The sequence below is a fragment of the Phyllostomus hastatus genome, unplaced genomic scaffold (assembly GCF_019186645.2).
Source record: "Phyllostomus hastatus isolate PE091 unplaced genomic scaffold, TTU_PhHast_1.1 phas_scaffold_317, whole genome shotgun sequence".
Classification (NCBI taxonomy): Eukaryota; Metazoa; Chordata; class Mammalia; order Chiroptera; family Phyllostomidae; genus Phyllostomus; species Phyllostomus hastatus.
Window position 1 is genome coordinate 21,186,868 of NW_025334023.1, and position 7,634 is coordinate 21,194,501.

Sequence of the window (7,634 nt, forward strand, 5' to 3'; positions counted from 1 at the left end):
ATAGAGATCAACTAGATATTAAGAGTATAATTAGAAACCTTCAATTTTGGTAGAGTTTTAATAAAAAAATGGCTCAATGTATGCTTTTATTACTAATTATATTAATAATATGTGCTAAAATTTGTTTTAAGTGAATTATGATTTGTCTTCTGGAGTAAATTTTTTAAAGAAGTTTTTCCCTTTTTAAAGCATTAAATCATTGTACATTGTTATGAAAACTGAAGAGAACATTATACTTATTTGTATACTTATTCTAAATGGTACCTATATAATCTTTAGATAATTTTGATTGAAGATAATTATAAAGAATAACTCTGTGCTGACTAGTATATAAACTTCACATGGTTTAAAAGCCTTACTACTCCCAAGTGATTCCACAATATTTTGCAGGTAATAAAATTTTGTTACAAAAATAAAGTCATTATTTTCACATTTTATGGGAATTAAAGATTTTATTCTTGTTTGTAACAAATTTACTGTTCATCTATATCCTGATCTGTTGTATTCTAAAACACATTTATGTCTTTCTCTTTTTAAGCCAATAGAAATGATATGAACTTTAAGTGAAGGACAGTGGAAAAAGAGTGATGAATGGTGGCTTTGGGAAGCTGGTCTCCTCAACTTTTTGCACTAAGTTGGAAGGAGTTAGAGTGGTAAGAAATCCATGGGAAACCACAGCCAGGCTATACTGGGCCATGTGTCAGTTATTGATAAAAATGAGGGGAAAAGGTTAGAATTAGCGCTGAACAGGAAAGTACTTCATCCAGAGTTAGGATTATACAATGTACCAAGGAGTGTAGAAGTAGCTGAAAAATGAGGTGGTAAGAAGACTGAATGAAAAATATACACGAAGATATAGATATCAGAGTGAGGTCTGAGCCGGCATGAGACTCACCCAGATCAGATACAGAATCGGATCTGAGTGTAGGGATGGGCAAAATGACAAGGTCACCATTCAAAATTGCGTTCACTTTGATCTTCTCTCCAAGCAGTGAATAAATCACATACAGAATTTACATGAGATAAGGTTGCAGGAACATGAACACACTTCCATGTGGCCTCCTGTCAACTCATAGGGGCACAGCTGAGGTTCAGGTTGGAGAGGCACAGCACTGTGGGTTCACAGCTTTTTATACCTACAGTGATTTGAACACCAGAAGAATCTATCTACAAATTAAGGAAATCATGTTGCTGCTTAGTGAGCCACATTAAAGTGGATTCTGGACCTTGAACTTCTTGCTGAACTTACACAAGGGCAGTCTCCTTTATTGCACTGCGAGGTCCAGGGGCTTCACATTTTTAATTCCACTATAAAGAGTATAGAGATAATAGAAACTTTGAAGGTAAAAGCAGAATGCAAATAAGTGCTGGGGTGTTAAGGAAGAGAGAAAGAGCTAGAAAGCAGCATGAAATTTTAATTTTTTTAGTCTTCGTAGTGGGAAGATATGATTTTGAGTGGTTAAGGGACAATAACTTCCAGGATGCATTGTGAGAAGCTGTAAAAGTATTAAGAGGCCTCAAACCTTATTGCAAAGGAGAAAGTATATCTTGGGTAATAACCCTGAGCTTCAGACTCCCAAAAACGAAGTGACCTGACCCTTAGCAGTTAAGAGATCAGGAAAACTGGTCTGTTTTTTGCTCTCTGTTACCTCAACAACATGTACACATGTTTTAGAAGGAGGCATTAAAGGTCCCATTAAAGGTCCCATTAAAGGTCCCATTAATGATGGTTTGAATGACATCATTCTAGATTCTAGGATCTGAGGACTTTCCTGGATAAATGGGTCCATTTAAGAATACAAACACTTTATTCTTTCATCAAGGTACACCTTAACTATCAGTAAAATTGAAACTGTATCCAGTTAAAAATCAAAAGAAAAATATACAGATCTGAAAGCTTCTAATTCATCATAGATTAGTTATAAATAGAAAGATGTTAACATAATAGTTTTGAGAGCTATAGTTCTTAGCAGTCCAAAAGCAAGTAATAATCTATTTAAACATAACTATAAAGCATTACTAAGAAAACATAAACAACTCTATAAATAGCATCACAATCATGGTCTTCAATTAGAAGGCTTAAGGCAAAGGGCCCCAGATGTATGAAGTTGAGTAGTGGGTGTGAGAACCAGGAAGAGTTTGGAGTTGCAGGAACAATGTATGAGGAGGACTTAGGTTGTGTCAAAGGGTTCACTGACACATACTGCCTCCATGATAGGCATAGGTTTTATTGAGAAAAAATATATAGGCTGGTAGATACAAGAGCCTACTTATCTTAATGAACAGTGTTCTGGGATGTCAGTTTGGAACAGGATAAGCTTTGGGGTTGAGAAAGTGGCCTTGGTCGAAAGGGGAGTCCATTGAAGCTCAGGGTTTGCTGCCTACTCTTTCCATTGAGTCACTGCAGATTACACTGAGCCTGTTCTATGAAAGCTACCCAAAGAGGAAGACAATGAGTCTGTAAGCTATTCAGATCTGTCTCAAAAGTAATCCATAAATTTAAAATAAGGACACCATGATTGTGGGGTGGTTGGAGGAAGAAGAGCATATAGGGGGGATAAATGGTAATGGAAAAATACATATAAAATAAAATAGAAAAAATACAATAAGGGTGATTTTTTAAAAAATCATTTGTATTTGGCTTTGGAATGTATTGCTATACTTACATTTGTTTAGGGGGTGTGTCTATACTGGTAATTCCCTTTAAAGTATATAAGGAGGTTATTCTGTCACAACCTGGCCCTGTTGTGGCTTTCTTTCTCTCTCTCTCTCTCTCTGGTGTTACATTAATGACAGGGTTTCAAAAGGCCCTGGTCCTTACATATTGTAAACACACATTTAGAATATGACAAAGTTACAATAAGCAGATGAGATTCTAGAAGTTAGTAGACTTGAAAGCAATTGTCAAGTCTGTCCTCAGATACAGTTACTGAAGATGTTAGACACCATATCTCTTTTGATCCCCTTTCCTTGTCAAGAAGGCTTCTAGTTCTGTCAACAGCAATTCTCTAGCTTTGGTTTTCATGTGATAGCAAGACTATTCCCTAGCCCTCACCTCTCCCCTCTGCCTGCTGATTCCTCCTACAAGGTACCAGAAAGGTTAATTTTTCCTGATATTGTTCTTACAATAAGATGTAGGAAGTGAAAATAAGGTGTTCTTTAAGAGAATAACTGAGTACACTGTATTAATGCAGTTTTTTATATTTATGCATCCAATGGAGGAAGGCATACTTTGTCTTTGTCTGTACATTCAAAATCCAGCCCCCCAAATTAGTCCTTTATTTCACTTGTATAGACCTGATATACTTTTATCTGAGGACTCAAACTATTAAAAGAGCAAAGCACAGGACTTTTGAATATAGTGATTTTCCCATGCTGAATCACCTGGTACTGTTTGTATGTGAAAGCTTCCATTTCATTGCCACATAAGTGCACATGATTTGCCAGATCATTTGTTCTGCTTTTAGTTTCAAACAATGTGGTCACCATTCTTACAGGGTGACACAAAATAATTCTAAAAAATTTGCCTTTGCATTGAAGAGAATGGCCTCGGTGTTGGTAAAATAATAAATGTAATGGCAATAATAAAAAAACAAAATAAGGATACTATAAAAATCACTAAGATTTTCTTTTTCTGAATTTTGAAAAAAAATTGAGTGCTTCTGAAAGTGTGATGAGTGAGAACAGGTAATATGTTTGAAAAAAGTCAATTGAGGTCTTGATGCATTGACATGAAAGTGCATTATAAATTTATAATTTTTAGGGGGCTTCAGCCAAGATGAAGTTTTAGGTAGACATGGTTTGCCTCCTTGCACAACCATAAGAAGGATCACAATTAATCTCAAAACAAAAACAACCAGAACTGCCAGAAAATCAAACTGTATGGAGAGTCCATTTAAAGGGCCCGCATTGTCCTAGAATGTCTGTGAACCCACCCACTCTGGGAACCACCACCAGGGCAGCAGCTAGAGAGGGGGCATCAGTCGCATATGGAAAGTGGGTGAAATGACTGGACATGGGGTGAGTGACAAGCAAGCGGTATTGTTCCCTTTCTGATCCCTCTGCCTCATACAGCTCCACAAAATGGTGAAGCTGATTGCCCTACTGTGGTGAATACCTAGGGCTTTGCCCCTTACAGCATAACAGGTGTGTTGAGACAGGGAGTCAAATCAACTCCACCTGATACACATAAACACAAAGAAGCTGCCAAATTGAGGAGACAAAGAAATATGTCCCAAATGAAGGAAGAACAGATCAAAACTCTAGAAAAAGAACTAAGCAAAATGGAGGTAGCCAACCTATCAGATGCAGACTTCAAAACAGTGCTGATAAGGATGCTTAGAGATCTCATTGAGTACAGCAAATGCACAGGGAAGAAATGAAGGCTACACTAAGTGAAATAAAGGAAAATTCACAGAGAACTGAAGAGAAGGGAAGGAAGCCAAGGTTCAAATCAATGATTTGGAACATAAGAAATAAATAAACAGTCAACCAGTACAGGATGAAGGAAAAAGAATTAAAAGGAAGACTCTGGGAAATCTCTAAAAGTGCCAATATCCAGATCATAAGGGTGCCAGAAGGAGAAGAGGAAGAGCAAGAAATTGAAAACTTATTTGAAAAAATAATGAAGGAAAACTTCCCTAATTTGGTGAAGGAAATAGACATACAAGTCCAGGAAGCACAGAGTCCCAATCAAGTTGGACCCAAAGAGGAACACACCAAGACACATTATAATTAAAATGCCAAAGATTGAAGATAAAGAGAGAATCTTAAAGGCAGCAACAGAAAAGCAGAGAGTTACCTACAAAGGAGTTCCTGTAAGACTGTTAGCTGATTTCTCAAGAGAAACTTTGTGGGAAGAAGGGACTTGCAAAAAGTATTCAAAGTGATGAAAAGGAAGGACCTACAACAAAGATTACCCTACCCAGAAAAACTATCATTTAGAATGGAAGGGCAGATAAAGTGCTTCCCAGACAAGGAAATGCTAAAGGAGTTCATCATCACCAAGCCCTTATTATATGAGATGTTAAAGGGACTTATTTAAGAAAAAGAAGAAGATCAAAAGTATGAACAGTAAAATGACAACAAACTCACAACTATCAACAACTGAGTCTAAAAAATAAAAACAAAGTAAGCAAACAACTAGATCTGGAACAGAATCATAGATATGAAGATCATTCGGAGGGTTATCAGCAGGTGGGGGGAAGAGGGATAATGGAGGGAAAGGTACAGGGATTAAGAAGTGTAATTGGTAGATACAAAATAGACAGGGGGCATGTTAAAAATAGTATAGGAAATGGTGAAGTCAAAGAACTTATACAAACAACCTATGGACATGAAGTAAATGGGGGATTGTTGGAGGGAAGGGGGATATTGGTTAGATGGTGCCAAATGGGCAAAAATTGGAACAACTGTAATTGCATAATCAATAAAATATACTTAAAATGTATATTTTAAAAAATTATTACTGTGTGACAAATGACCATAAACTCAGTTGTTTTAAAAGACATTTATTAGCTCACAGTTCTGTAAGTGGTGTTTAGCAAGGTGTGGGTGAGTTTTTTGCTCAGGGTATTATGATGCTTAAATCAGGGCATAAAAAATATTGAATCACTATTGTACACCCAAAACTGATATTACTAATATAATATTGTATACCAACTATATTTAAATAATAAAAAAGAGACACCATCCAGGCTGAGCTGTTGTCGGGGTTCAGGGACTTTTTCCAAGCTCATTGGTTGTTGGCAGAATTCATTTTTTTTGTGGTTGTTAGATTGAGGTCCCTGTTGTCCATCTAGCTGTGAGCTGGCACTGCTCTCGGCTCCTCGAGGCTGCCTACTGTTGTTGATGTGTGGTTCCCACAGGCAGTTTACAAGATGAATATTGCTTTCTTCTAGGCTAACCTAAACTCATTTCTCTAGCTCCCTCCTCTGTGGCCAGCCAGACAAGCCTGAAAAACTGTGCTGTTTTAAAATATTCTATGTCATTAGGTCAGGCCTACCTGAATAATCTCCCTAGTTTACTGTGAACTTATTTGGGACTGTAATCACATCTGCAAATATTTTCAAAGCAATGTATAGAGTAGTAGTGTTTAATTGAGTTAAAGGGGAAAGGTGTATGTATAAAGAGGGTGGGAACCTTGGGGCTATCTTAGAATTCTGCCTACCACAATAAAATGACAAAATACAATTATAATGAGAAAAACAGAAATGCCAATACAATAGGGATTCTACAGTGATAAAAATATATAATGTAGTATATATAAAAAAGTAGAGTTTTGTATTGGGAAAAGAGAGATTGATAAGTGTTGATAGAAGAAAATGGCCAACAATTTAAAAATAAAGAGGAATGTCTTACTGTACAAAAATTAATTTCAGATTGACTAAATACATGAAAAAAGCCCAAACCAGTTAGCATTAGAGAGTAAATCTTTTTATTTCAAAGGCAGGAAAATTTCACTGATTTGAATATTTAAAGCTTCTGTATACCTGAAACACCATAAGCAAAATTATAGACAAGTAAAAAACTAGAAAAGGTATTTTAACAAATGAGAACTTCTATTCCTTATATATAATGCATCTTAATATAAGAGAACATCCTTACAGAATAGGCAAATGACATAGACAGCATATAAATAGTCAATAAACATGAAATTATGTCATGAATCATCATGAAAATTAAGACCTACTATTGGACCTGTCAAGTCAATGTTTGTACAGAAGTTGGGAAATGGGCTTATTTATACTTTTTGTTGTAACATAAATTTGTATAAGCGTGTTAAAAGGTCCATTTGATACTTGTCTAGAGCTGAGGAGTATTTGGAAGAAAACAGCTTATCCTAATTTTACATGAATATATACATACACATAAGTATGAATATTCAAGTATAGGTAACATTTAGTATTTACTCATGGATCTGATTTAGTCCTTAGAAAATCCTATAAGCTAGGTATCATCCTTACTTCACTGTGAAGACAATGGAATCCAGTATATACCCACACTTCTACCACTTACGTGTAGGTGAACTGACTTTGAACACAGATCTTCTGAAGCCCTTCCACCGTGCTGAAACAGCCGGGTGTGGTGTGTAATGTGGTGTACTTAAGGCCGTGCTTCCAGTCTACTTGTTTCCATTGCATTATTATATAGTTAATGTTCTCATAAAGACAAGTCAATCCTTCTGCTAGTTTGACATAGGTTTTCAGTGATGTTATAAAGAATTTGGAAAGCCATATGTTGATGTAATAGGAAATAAAGGTAAGTAGGAGAAAACAAAAATGAAACTTAATGGCCTGTAGAAATTGGCTCAAACTAAGATTGCCTGCAGGCTCTTAGTGGTTGCTTACTATCCAAGCAATAACATAAGAGTACCACAGGACCTGTGATTTCAATTCAAATAAACAAGCATAACCTGAAAATCTTCGAGAAATAGAAATGAGAAAAATTGGTAGTATTGAAGCAGGAATAAGGCAATTCTCATTTCATGGTTCCTAGTCTAGACATTTAATATATTCATGCTTTTTGTTTTCTATAAAAGCAGAGTTTAAAAGTCAAATACTTGGTATGTGGCACTTAAGAATTTAATGCATTAAGCAGCTGAAATAAGACTTGAGGTATTTCATTTTCCACTA